Source organism: Protopterus annectens, chromosome 8.part0 (assembly GCF_019279795.1).
Source record: "Protopterus annectens isolate FY-2018-M chromosome 8.part0, PAN1.0, whole genome shotgun sequence".
Taxonomy (NCBI): Eukaryota; Metazoa; Chordata; order Ceratodontiformes; family Protopteridae; genus Protopterus; species Protopterus annectens.
This window is the reverse complement of record NC_056741.1, coordinates 1888771890-1888786358: the sequence shown is the minus strand read 5'-3', so window position 1 is coordinate 1888786358 and position 14469 is coordinate 1888771890. Positions and strand designations below refer to the sequence as shown.

At 42.9% G+C, this 14469-nt stretch overlaps 1 protein-coding gene across 1 annotated transcript in view; it reads left to right on the top strand.

Moving 5' to 3' along the window:
- Window positions 1-14469, top strand: part of PLEKHG4 (pleckstrin homology and RhoGEF domain containing G4) — a 3374045-nt gene that overhangs the window by 2497713 nt on the left and 861863 nt on the right. The window lies entirely within an intron of this gene.

Genomic DNA, 14469 nt, shown 5'->3' with positions numbered 1-14469 from the left:
TTAATTTTCTTATGTACCCATGTTGCACATGAAAATTAGCCTCAGTTTAGTTTACCTTTATTGGTTAAAATAGTGGTTGTTTTTCTGTCTTTACTTGCTCATCAGTCATAAATCTACATGAAAATGTATGCACTGTTATCACAGTGAGTTAAGCAGACTATTTAAACAAAATAAATGAATAAAGCAATTTGCAGTGCAGTTCTAGTAAGGAGATATCTCAACAAAAATGCAGAACACATCATTTTGAAAAGTGACTGAACATTTTGTTTACTTCATCATTAGATGACTGAACAAATGGGAATGAGTGTTAAATTAATTATGGTAGCAGCAGTTAAAATGATAGAATTGTAGGGAGGAAAATGTCAGAGGAAAAACAGATTACAGGAAAGAACAAAGAATTCAGGCAGTAGCAGTATCTATGTAAATAATGAGTGGAGGCTGAAGCCTTTGCCCCTTTTCATTGGGAGCAGACCCGGACATCACTGCAGTGGTATGTGTCTCATGCAGGACTCCCTAACCCTAACCCTGCACCTGCCCTCTTGGTGTCTGTCGTAGACCAGAGTTTTGATTGACCTAATACAGCAGCTTCTCTAAGATGATGGCTCCTCTAGACTTCCATGGAGGCTGAATGTCTCTGCCTCTGAGGTTGCCAGGCAAGCATCCTTCACCATCTTTTCTTCCACATGCAGGCAGAAGCTGTCCTTCTACCAGAAGTGGGGCAGTATCATACATGCCGTCCTCTTTCTCCGATAGTGCATCATTATGCATGACTATTACCCAGGTCCTACAAACCTGGAACATGATCTCAGATCAGATATGCTAGTAACCCCTAAAATTAAATGTTAAGAATTAACAAGTGGTCCTCTTCTAGAAAACAGCAGATTCATTTTAAAGTACGTGGAAAGGAAATACATCATATGGAGAAGTTTAAATGTCTTGGGGTCCTGTTCATGAATATTAAGAAATTCACGAGAGGATGGGTGCAGCAGTGGCAGTAATGCAGATAATGTACCAGAATGTTGTGATGAAGTGAAGGCTGAGTATTTGGATGAAGTTCTATGTTACCACTTAATCTGTTTCCCTATCCTCAGCAATGGTCAAGACCTTTGGGTAGTGTCTGAAAGGATGAGATCTTGGACACAAGCAGTGGAATGTGGGATGTTATGTAGTCCTATCTCGCCATAATTCTTGCTTGATGGGTTCGGAGCCGATATTCAGCTCCGAATCGGCCTATATTAAAGCTCGAGAGCTTTTTACTGGCTCAAGGCTAGCCCCTATCCTATGGTGCCTCACGGCAATTCCCCGATCTCATTTGCCTTGAAAGCTTCGAGGTTGTGTCTTACTGGCTTGTTGGCTAAGTAGAACGATTTTTTACTTATTTAGTCCTTTTTCTGTCATATATATATATCTTAATAGTTTCTTCTGTATTGTGCGTCTGTTTTTTGAAAGTTTTCAACCCCTATTCCCCCCTTAGGACTGTAGGCCTGTTTAAATTAGAAGGCCGTAGTGCCCGTTTAAGTTAGAGGGCCTTTCCTCCCTGTGTGTGTGTGTGACTGTTATTAAAAAAAACAAAAAGAAACACTTTTTTCTTCTTTACACTTTTATTTTTTTATTTTTTAGTCTTTAACTGTGTCTGAAGGTAAAGATAAAGATCACAAGGATCATCGCCCTTCGGGCTTCAAAAACGGTGACAGTTGTGCGCAGAAAATGTTTCTTACAGACAGCTACACCAGTTGAGTATATTGTCTGGGCAAAGCCCATTTACAGAAATCTTGCACCTTCTGTCACGCTTTTAGTACAAGAGTGTTAAACGAAAGGAAAAAAAAGCTTATTGACAGGGGTCTCATGACCAGTTCCTTCCAGGAACAGCTGGAACTTGGTCAGGCAGCTCCAAAATTTTCAGAGAGAAAATCATCAACCCCGACTTTGGAGCCGACCAAAAAGTCTAAAGCGTCGGAACCAAGGAGTTCCAGTTCCGACTCTGCTTCATCTTCGGTGCAGTCTATTCCATTGATTCCGAGACAGTCTTCAGTACAGAAGGTTTTGCCTGACATCGAGACTGTATCTCCTATTTTGAGATCTATTCTGGAGAGAAGGAGGCCTCCTTCAGTCTCCACCAGATCCTCCAGGACCCTATCAGATGAGGACATTGAAAGGGTGGTGAAGAGTTTGCTTTCGGATCCATCTCTGGCTAGAAAACTGACCCCTCCAGACCCAAAGGTCTTGGAGCCGTCCCCTGTACCGATCACTGTTCCTCCTCTGACTGCTTCGCTCTTGGAGCCTATTACGTCAGGTTCCTCTGTCTTCGACTCTTCAGCTCCGGGGATTCAGCCTGTTTCCTCGGAGCCAATTACTCTATCCTCGATGGCTCAGTCTGGAGCCGAGGGTTCTGGGAGCCGACGCTCACGTGTCGACTCCAAGGGATACAGTCACCCTGGGTTCTCTTCGGAACCGGCCCTCCCTCTCAGAGCCTCGACTCGACTCAGCTCGGCTCCCACTTCTGCTTCAGAGCCATTCCCTCTTGCTAGGAGTCAACCATCCACCCCATTGGAGCGGAGGTCTTCTTCGTAGTGGGGAGGAAGGCTTTTGAAGGTACAGAGAAGGCTTTATCCTCTGCCAAAGCCATTCCTTTGGAACCTGTGTCCCACCAGCAGCAGGCAGCAACCTCTTCCCCCCTGCCACCCCTGCAGCGTAGGGAACCAGAGGCCCAAGTAGCCCCCATTGGAGGTGCCCCCTCTTCCGGGACCCCCCAGATTATCCCACTGGAGAGCTCCCTCGGAAGAGGTTATGCAAGAGGAAGCATGTCGACTCCCCTGAGTCTGTCACATCAGACATTGATTTAGAGGAATCAGAAGGGTCCCCCAGATCTCCCTCTGAGGATGTCTCCTTCTCTGACATCCTAGAAATCCTTAGACAGAGGGGTGAGTGGAAGACCTATAACCCTACTGAGGATGAATCAGTGTATATTGAGGCCTTTGACTCCCGACCTTTCACCTCTTGGGTGACACCACCTTATGACCAACTTTTGGGGGTCATTTCGCGGAAAGCAGGGACCTCTCCAGATTCAGTGGAAGCCATCCCGACGAGGGCCAAACAAATTTATGACAGTACCTGAGGACAAGTATTTCCTTTGCAAGGATGTTCTAGTTGATGCTATAGTGGCAGCAGCGGCCACCAAGAAGGAATTATCTGAGACGTCTTCTAATATCCATCCTTCTAACAAGGAGTCCAGGACGATGGATAGGTACGGGAAGCATAGACCCTATCCCACCTGGCTGCTGTGCGTCCTGCTCCTGAGCTAGAACACACTGTGTTCCAGTTTTGTCCCTGCAACAGTTACCTGCATTCTCCCTTCTGGACGCCTCTGAACACTAGGGCATCAAAAGAATTACCTAACATCTCCCAGAAAAAAGCATTTTACCTTTGAAAAGGCATTGAAACACTGTGTTCCAATTTTGTCCCTGCAACAATTACCTGCATTCTCCCTTCTGGACGCCTCTGAACACTAGGGCATCAAAAGAATTACGTAACATCTCCCATAAAAAAACATTTTACCTTTGAAAAGGCATTGAAACACTGTGTTCCAGTTTTGTCCCTGCAACAATTACCTGCATCCTCCCTTCTGGATGCCTCTGAACACTAGGGCATCAAAAGAATTACCTAACATCTCCCAGAAAAAACATTTTACCTTTGAAAAGGCATTGAAAGTATGTATTGATACCGACACTAAGATATTACAACAAGATAATTGTCATGTTTTGCTAGGTTAGGCAAACTAATCATGCAGGCAGGCCAGCCAGCAGCCACCCCCCCACACATCTTTCAACTTCTTCCTTCCATACTATCACCCTCTCACATAAACTGAATCACTCACACTCCCCTTTAGCCCCCAACTCTAGTTGAGACAATCCCATTGCTATACAATGAGTGGCCACCAGGTGGTGCCTCAAGAATTAGATCTCTGAAATACTAGCTTTCTGTTCTGTAATTTCCTACCCCATTTCTGCAACCTGACCCCATTCACTCTGCTCTCAGTTTCCTGAATCACTTACCCACCAGTGCTCCTTACCCTTAGTAATCCTTCTATCAGTGTCTTCTACTCAAACTTCCTGTCTTTCTTCCTGCTAACCTCTGAACATTGCCTACCTTTCCCCCACCTTCAGACTTACCAGCTGTTCCTCTCACTTCACTGATTGTCTTCCTCCACATTCTCTCTCTTGTCTCTGTTACCCTTGGGCCCCCTTCATAGCTATCTTTCTTTCTTACTACCTCCCCTATACTCCTGACCCTACCCTTGTCTAGCTTATCAATATATCCACTGGAGCTGTTTGTCCATTTATCCTCCTTTTCTCGCAGGCTACATTATTACTCCTGATGTTCTCTACTGACACAGCTCAATAACCTCCTTCGCCACACAAACTTTGCTACCTCCTAACTGCCCTCCTTCTGCTCAATCTCGCGACTCTAGCTCCATATCTCCTTTTATCTTTATCAGACTTACCAGCTATTCCTCTCACTTCACTGATTGTCTTCCTCCACATTCTCTCACTTGTCTCTACCCGCTCCGTTCGCCCTTTGGGCTCACTCCGCTCCCCTACCCTACCCCAAATTCCCACCCACCCCCCACTGGTCCTACCTTTATACCTCTACAAACCACACCCCTACACAATTCATACCAATCAGACACACCCTAACTACAACATCCCTCCCCCCTCTATCTCAATACACCCACTAATTACACATCTCTCCTCCTCCTCTGATTCTAAACGTACTATTACTTCCTAGTTAATATCTCACCCTCTCTTCCTAACTATGCACATAACACTAAACCCTTCTCAACTACAAATACTAGTCATACTATCACTTTTAACTCCACTCACAACTACCTATATCTTAACCTCCTACAAACAACCCATACACTCTTCCTCTACATTCTCCTCCTCTCAAACCTCTTCACCGACAGCATCGTTTGCTGTGACCTTCCAAAATCCCACTTATAAATCTAACTACTTTCTAGCTAAATTTCACAGACTAGCTCATATTAAATTCTATAACCAGAAAACTAGAAAGTTCACCAACTACTTTTGTACAAATCATCAACCCAAACAACATCCACTCCCACACTCACTTTTAGATGGAGACATTCATCCCAACCCTGGCCTTCAGCACACCCAGACCATAGAAACCAACATCAATAACAAAACTAGGCCTATATCTCCAACAAAATGTACCAACTCACTCACCTTAGCTCATCTGAATATACGTAGTATTTGTAACAAAATTGCTCAACTCCATGCTCTCCTTGATGTCAACCAATCTGATATCCTTTGCCTATCAGAAACATGGCTAAAACCTTCTATTAAAGATAATGAAATCACCCCACCTGAATATAAAATCGTAAGACTTGACCGCCCAAAAAAAGGGGAGGAGGTGTTGCAATTCTTTATAAATCACAGCTACAAATCACCCCTACAAAACTGAACCTCCCCTTAGTCAATAACGTCGAACTAATATGTTCTAAACTCCAACTAAATTACAGCAAAGCTATTTATATAATTTGTATATATCTCCTCCCAGGAAATGACATTAACGCTTTTGAGTCCATCCTTAGTTGGCTCTCTTCTAATGTTCCACAAGAAACATTAATCCTAGGTGACCTAAACATTGATTGGAATTCTTGCAACAACTCAAACCCTACCTTCCACATTAACCTACATGGCTTCTCTCAACTTATATCTGGCCCTACCAGAACTAATAAAATCAATAATAATGAAACCACATTAGACTGGATACTTACAAACACTCCCCAACAAACGTATAACTCTGGCACCCTACCAGATGACTTAAGTGATCACTCATTAACTTATATTATTAGAAAAAAAAGCGACATAACTTTTCCAACCACTTTCCGAACACTACGTTCAAAAAAGCTATTTAACTCAGAATGTTTTCTAACAGAACTAAAGCTATGTAACTGGACCCCTCTAAAGATACTCCCTCTTAATGATGCAGTACAATACTTCAACTCCACGTTCTTATCTATTCTAGATCAGCATGCACCAACTCGCACTATTAGAACCAAAACCAAACCAGCCCCCTGGCTTAGCAATGATACTAGACATAAAATCATTACCAGAAACAAAGCCTGGACTAAATGGCGTACTACCAAGTTCCAAGCTGACCATCAAACCTTCAGAGAATGTAGAAACAACACAAGAAAATCCATACTGTTAGACAAAAAGAACTACAACCTTCATTTACAGCAAACATCCAATAAGGAACCAAAAAAATTCTGGTCCACTATCAATTATCTTCTATCCCCAGGCCAAACTATTACACCCAACCCACAACACTCTAACCCTGACAACCCTATACAAACAGCAAATGCCTTTAACTCCTTCTTCACTAATACTATACAAAATCTTGCAAATCACCTATCTCCCGATACCTCAAAGATACTTTCTTCTTCTGTAAATATACCCTGCTCATTTCACTTTCTTCCCATTTCTACATCATATATTTCTTCCTTGCTACAAAAACTTAAACCTACCACCCCCTCCACAGACAAACTCCCTGTCGGGTTCCTGCAAATAAGAGCTAAAGCCATTGCGTATCCCATTTCTATATTAATAAACAGATCCATTAATGAAAAAACTGTCCCTGAAATCTGGAAAATATCTCATATTATCCCACTACATAAAGGAGGAAATTCTAATGATTTCTCTAACTATCGCCCCATAGCTTTACTATCCCCTATTGCCAAAATCATGGAAAAATGTATCCATAAACAACTCCTTAACCATCTTCTCCAACACAACCTACTTGCCAACTGTCAGCATGGTTTCAGACCTTCACACAGTACTACCACTGCACTGCTCTCTTTCACTAATACCATAAACTCTAACCGCAACAAAAACAGTCTCTCTTCAGCACTATTCATAGACTTATCCAAAGCCTTTGACATGGTGAATCACCAACTACTCTTTCACATTCTCTTCTCTCTCTCACTTGATCCCCACAGCATAACTTGGTTTAAATCTTACCATGAAAACCACCAACAAGCAGTACTCTGGAAAAATTCACTATCTGACCACCTTCCTATCTCTCTAGGTGTGCCACAAGGCTCCATCTTAGGACCACTTCTGTTTTCCATCTTTATCAACGACCTCCAATCAGCTATCCCTCATACTACCTGTATTCAATATGCAGATGACTCCACTATAATCTGCACAGCTACCTCTCAAACTGAACTTCAGACTCTTACCCAAAAAGCCTTTAACACAGTAGAACAATGGTTCTCACAACGCTGCCTCCTACTCAACCCCAAGAAAACTAAGCTACTACTCTTTTCACCAACACAAAATCACACACCCCTAAATTTCACTATTACTTCCAATAACAGTACTAGTATTTCTCCAGACACCACCACAAAATTATTAGGAATTACTATAGACAATAATCTTAATTTTGAAAATCATAGTAACTCTACCATAAAATCTGTGAACAAAAAAATAGGTAGCTTATACAGAATGAAACCCTTTCTTACTCCTGCCACTAGAATTACCCTAGCCAGAACTCATCTGATCTCTACTTTACTTTATGCATGCCGTATTTATACCAATCTCTCAAAAAAAAGAAATCTCAATAAACTAGTTATATGCTACAATAACATTGCTAGATTTGCTACCGGATCCCCATTCAGGACACATCATTGCCTTAATCTTAGACAACTAGGTTGGCTTGAACTTCCCAATCAGATTCAACTACAACAACTTATAATAGCTCACAAAACCCTGTACCAACCCACAGAAACCCCAATACTCAATAGCCTTATTACCCCTTATTATAACCGTAAACATCTACTGTCTTTTAAAAAACTTTTGATCAACACCACTAGACCCAATAACTCTGCAGGAGACTGCTTGTTCTCCAACTCAGTAGGAAGAGTATGGAATAAATTACCCTCGGACATCTCATCTCTGACTTCTCTCCCTCTGTTCAAAAAAAATCTCAAAAAGTATCTCAATAAAAAATGGTTATGCCCCTGCACTAACCCAGACTAACACTGTTTTTTCCTTCCCTGTCATCCTTCCTTCCCCCTGAACCCAATTACATCCAATAACTCAGTAGGGGACTCTCAGCTGCTCAACTTTCCACTATGATTTGGAATAAAAGGCCCACTGCCTTCTTACCCTAATGTCTCTCCCTTTCCTTCATAAGAGTATCCCTGCCTCTCTTTCATAACAGTAACTATTCTACTTCCTCTATGAAAATAATTTAATCCTTAAACTCTACCTATACTATCCCTGATACCTTTCCTATCTTTCCTTCATCTCTGTTCACATTTATTATCATTTCATTTAATATGTTTTTATAATGAGGATTGTGCTAAGCACATCACACAGTAACTGATTTTCTATATTTCACATGTGTGTAAAGAGTACTCTGTTATGAACATCTCATAGCCTGTTACTTTTGCTCACTTAAAAAGTAATCTAAAAAAAAAAAAAAAAAAAAGTTTTCCTGTTTCCATTACATCTGCATTTATTTTTATTGTTACATTTTATTAATTGATGTACTAATAATTTGGAGCTTTTCTCCCCGGGCCTCTACTGAAAATGGGCATATATCCAGCTAGACTGGCCCGGTCAACAAATGTAAAATAAAATAAAAATAAATAAATAAATACTTTTTCTTCAGCGGCATTTACACTAAGATCGCTGAATTACCTGACTCATTTCACTCGTCTCCAGAGGGATCTCCTGAAAGAGGAGATACCCTCCAGGGTTCAGTAGCTCTGGGTTCCATGGACAAGGTTTCCGTGCAGCTCTCCAGCCTTACTTCCATAGCTAACTCCTCCATGAGGCTGATCTCATATGCGGCAGATGGAGCGAGCAGGGCAGCCACAGCAGGAATAGCTCTCAGGAGACATTCATGGATGCGTCTTTGTAATGTTATGGAATCCTTCAAGTCTTCCTTCACTGACGTTCCCTTTGATGGTTCATCTCTTTTTGGACCCCAAGTGAAAGAGACTTTGACTAGGTGTGAGCAGGAAGGAAAAACCTTATCTGCTGTTGGAATCCGTTTCTCTCTCCCATTCAGACCCTATCCCAAGGGTAATACAGCAGGGAAAATGTGGTTCTGCAAATCCCAAAAAGGTTTTCCTCAGGCACAAGGTCAACCCTCCCCCAGGGGCAGAGGGGGAGGATATAATGGAAGACGCCACCCTCGTGGCAGAGGAGGTCTGCAACATCAGGGAGACAGAGAAACTTTCTCTGATTGTCCCTTCCATCAACCCTGAGGGGTTGCCTGACTGTCCGTCTCTGGCGGCAGTCAGAGGGGCATATATTGCTGTACCCAAGCACCTGGCTAACTATCACTCAAGATTGTTGGGTACACACAGTAATATCCAGAGGTTACCCGATTCCCTTTATTTCCGAAACCCCAACAAACCGGTCTCTTCCAGACGTACCACCCATCCAACTAGACCGTGCAACATCAGAGGTCATCTCGTTGCTACAAAAAGAGTCTTCCAAGAAGTCCCCGCAGAGCAAGTAGGATCCGGAACTTACTCTCGATTCTTTTTAATTCCAAAAAAGACAGGGGACTGGAGATCAGTTCTAGATCTCAGCAGGCTCAACAAGCCTGTAAGAAAATCAAAGTTCCGAATGGTCACTCTGCAGTCGATATTTCCCTTTATCGGGAAAGACAACTGGATGTGCTCAATCGATCTCCAGGATGCGTACTACCACATCAAAATGGACAGGCGCTCCAGGAGACACTTACGCTTCCGTCTGGGAGCCAGCCATTTTCAGTTCAAAACACTGCCCTTTGGCCTCACTACAGCCCCCAGAGTGTTTACCAAATGCATGACAGTGGTAACGGCTCACCTGAGACATCAAGGATTCCAGGTGTTTCCGTACCTAGATGACTGGCTCCTCACTGCTACCACCAAGCATCAACTCATAAGGACCAGGGACGAGACTCTATCCTTGTGCACCAACCTAGGCATCACTGTCAACTTGCAAAAGTCAGTCTTATCTCTCTCGCAGCATGTTGTATATCTAGGCTCAGAAATAGACACAACCACCATGTCAGTAACGCTAACTCAGGAAAGAGTGGAGTCTCTACGCAGTCAGATCAGATGCTTATTAAACAAACAAAGAGTCCAGGCCAGAGTAGTCCTTCAAGTCCTAGGGAGTATGGCTTCCGCCATCTTATTAGTTCCTCTTGCTCGCCTACATATGAGGATTCTCCAGTAGATGCTGTTTGCACAATGGTCGATGCAAGACCTTCCATTATCTCACCAGATATTAATAACAAACACATGCAGATGTGACATGGTGGTTACACACGAAACAACTTGTCACAGGTCGTCCACTTGTTCCTCTCCAAGAGAAAGCAGTTTTGACCACGGACACTTCCCAGATAGGGTGGGGGGGCATTATCTGGGAAAGACAGTCCAAGGTACTTGGCAAAACCACGAGAACCACTTGCACATCAATGTTCTGGAGATGAGAGCAGTGCTGTATACGTTGCAAGCACTTCACAGCTCCCTTCCCACTGGAACGATTGCGATTCAGTCAGACAACATGTCTGTCATGTGGTACATAAACAAACAAGGGGGAACCAAGTCTTACCCGCTTTGCAGAGAGGCCTTAAGAATTTGGAAATGGGCGATGGATACTCAACACTTCCTGATAGCAACGCATATCCCGGGGAAATCCAAAGTAATAGCGGACAAACTCAGGCGAGCAATTCTGATGCCTCACGAGTGGTCCCTGAATCTAATGGTTGCGAGAGATCTTTCACAAATGGGGCCAGCCTTGCTGCGATCTATTTGCCACTCACCTGAATACCAAATGCAGCAGCTACTTTGCCCTCATTCCCCATCCGGGGATGTCACCAGGGATGCTCTAGTTCACGATTGGCCCCCGGGGCTTTTCTATGCCTTTCATCCCTTTCCACTCATACCCAAAGTAATTCAGAAAGCAAGACAGTTGAGTTCCTTGATCCTCATTGCTCCTTACTGGCCTTGACAAGTTTGGTTTCCTTTCCTGTGGCCCTACCTTTTGGAGTAACCATGGATTCTGGATCCATCTCCATATCTCCTGATTCATCAATCGGGACAGTTCCACCCCTCCATCCACACCCTCAAATTGACAGCATGGCTGCTCCAATTCCATGTATAGCCAGGTTCATTCCCTTATCCCCAACGGTCAAACACATTTTAATTTCATCCCATAAACCTTCCATTCAGAAACTATATTCTAGCAAATGGAAAAGGTTTTCCCTTTGGGCTACGAACAGGGGCTTAGATCCATATACAGCTCCTTTAGAATCCATTTTGTCCTTCCTAACAACAATTTTTCATGAAGGAGCGGCAGCCACTACAGTTAGAGTTCAATTAACTGCCATTTCCAATTTCCATTTTGGTTTCATGGGAAATCCAATCATGCAACACTCCCTCTGTAAAACTTTCTTAAAAGGAGTTCTTCTTCTTAGGCCACCAATAAAACAACCTTTAGAACCCTGGGACTTAAATTTAGTCCTCTCATCTTTGATGTCTGTACCCTTTGAACCATCCTCATTGTCAGACTTAAAATTGTTATCATGGAAAACCCTGTTCTTGGTAGCTATAACATCGGCTAGGAGAGTCTCGGAACTTCAAGCTCTAACTATTCGATCTCCTTACATTATCTTTCACAAGAATAGAGTCTCTCTTAGGACAAACCCTTCCTTTCTCTCTAAGGTATGCTCAGAACACAACCTGAATACTACCATTGAGCTACCTGTGTTTTTTCCAAACCACTCTAATAAATCCGAGTATAGACTTCACCAACTAGATGTCCACAGGATACTCAGATTCTGTATACACAGGACCAAAGAATTCAGGAAATCTGATCAACTTTTTGTTTCCTTTTCGGACAAAAGGAAAGGCTTACTTGTTTCAAAAATGACTCTTTCAAAATGGCTTTCGGATTGCATATCCTTTGTTTATCAACAAGCTGGTAGACAATTACCATTAAAAGCTAAAGGTCACTCTACTAGGGCTGTAGCTACTTCATGCATCTTTAGATCTAGGCTCCCAATTGATACTATTTGTGCAGCAGCTACTTGGGCAAGACAACATACGTTTGTCACTCATTACAAATTGGATTTGGCCTCCCGGGACAGGTCATCCTTTGGGTCCACTGTGCTGAAGAGTCTCTTCGCTTGAGCCACCCAGGATAAAGGTGTTAGGGACGCTGTCCCATCCAGCAAGAATTATGGCGAGATGGGACTACATAACATAAAGAAGTTATGTACTTACCATAGCATTCCATGTTTGTAGTCCATCTCGCCTATATTCTTGCGTCCCTCCCTCCAACCCCCTTCCTGGACTACATAACATAAAGAAGTTATGTACTTATCATAGCATTCCATGTTTGTAGTCCATCTCGCCTATATTCTTGCGTCACTCCCTCCAACCCCCTTCCCGTTTCTGGGGGATCTAGTGGACCTCTTTTTTGGGCTGCCTGACTTTGCTCTTTATTGTCCACCTGGAGTGGATTATGTTTCTAATCCCTTCCTGTATTTTTACAGATTCTTTCTTATTATTATTACCTGATAGTTATTTATTACTTTCTTGCAAACTAGATCTGGGGAATTGCCGTGAGGCACCATGGGATAGGGGCTAGCCTCGAGCCAGTAAAAAGCTCTCGAGCTTTAGTATAGGCCGAATATCAGCTCCGAACCCATCCAGCAAGAATATAGGCGAGATGGACTACAAACATGGAACGTTATGGTAAGTACATAACTTCTTTTTCCTCTATTTGGTAGGTGGGATCAGTCTCTGATAGAGAGAAGACCTCAGTAGTCTGGGAAGATCTCTGCATCAAAGTTTAGGGAAATGTAGGAACTAGCAGCTAATCTAAACAATGAACAAGAAATTACGTAGTGAAAACTTGTAAGGTCCAAATGTCATGAGACCAAACTTGCCTTTGAAAAGAACTATAAACTACTTTGAGGACAGAAAGGGCATTGTAGATTAACATAAGGCACTTGACTGAAGATCATGTGATGTGTTGCATTAAAAGTATATATCATTCTGTATCACTGTTGCAGTATTCTTTACTAAAGGGATTCCCTGCCAAGGATATCCCAACATCCAGGCAGTATACCAAAGCCTTAGATTTTTATAGATATTTTACGTCACATGTATGCTCCCCGCTCAAGACGTAGGGCATAAAGGTGACATAAGGACACACATACTTCACTTCTTTGCCACCAGCCTGAACACCATCTTTGATCATTGGTCTGAATGCTTCTTCTGTGCTGGTTACCAAGACATGCTTCAGATAAGTGCCTTGCTGAGGTTTTACTCTTATCTTTTCTTACTTTTTTAGGTTTATGAATTTACATGTCATCTAGAAAGGGAAATTGGCTGTGTGGAAGGCACATCCCACATAAGGATTATCACAAGCAGTGTCTGTTTTGTTTATGTGCTTCTCACAACCATACGAAGTGTTCTGTTTGCCAAGTGTTTGTCCCTAAGACCCTATTTAGTCATCTCTACTTTTTGTCTATTTACTTGGAGAACCAATGTGTTAAACTGTTGGCACAGGGTGATATGGCAGGATCTTCCCATCCAGAAGGCCAAAAGAGTTAGGTCTGACTTGGCTGTTGTCCCTCCTCCCCTGGATGTCTCTCTCAAGGCTGGTGAAAGCCCAGAGGATTGCCCGGTTGTTCTTTACTGCGACCATATTGGAGGCTGGCAAGTATCCGACTTATCGCACATCCTCAGAGGCTCTGCAGACATCCGTTATGGATGTTAGGGGGGGACTTGGGCTGATTATTTCAGCGGGACAGAGGGAGATTCTGCAGATACTTGTTTATAAGGAAATTCCTGCTACGTTAGTTGACTGTTGGCGAGTGTTTGAACCTCATAGGGTATTTAGGGTAGACGTCCCTCAAAAGAAGAAACAAAAAAAGCAAACATATTTCCCCTGCTCCTAAGGATCCCCAGAGTGACTGGCAGGACTTCACCCAGGAGTTATTTAATGCACTAATGGCTTTAAAGACTCCCCAAGGAGTTTATGTCCCTGCTTAGCCTTGGTCCATTACCCAGCTCAAGAGGCCCAGATAGCAGAACTCCTCTGAAGAGGAACTGGATTCTGGGGAAGAGTCTTTGGCATATTATTCTCAGATCACTTATCCTTTGGATTATGGCTCTGATGAGGAATATTCTATTAGCCCGGATTCTCCCTTTGAAGAATTATCTTTTGGGGATACTATTTCTCGTAAAATGGAATTTTTTAAATGGGACTGTTCTCTGGTTTCTGACATGCAGAAAAGGTATTATAAGCTCTTCCAGATGGTGTCCCCAAGCCCTCTGCTGTCCCTCCTGTCTTGGCTGCCCTTTTAGATAACTTTTCAGCAGCCTCTGTGGCCCCTGATTCTCAAATTCCAACCCGTAAAAAGCCTGTC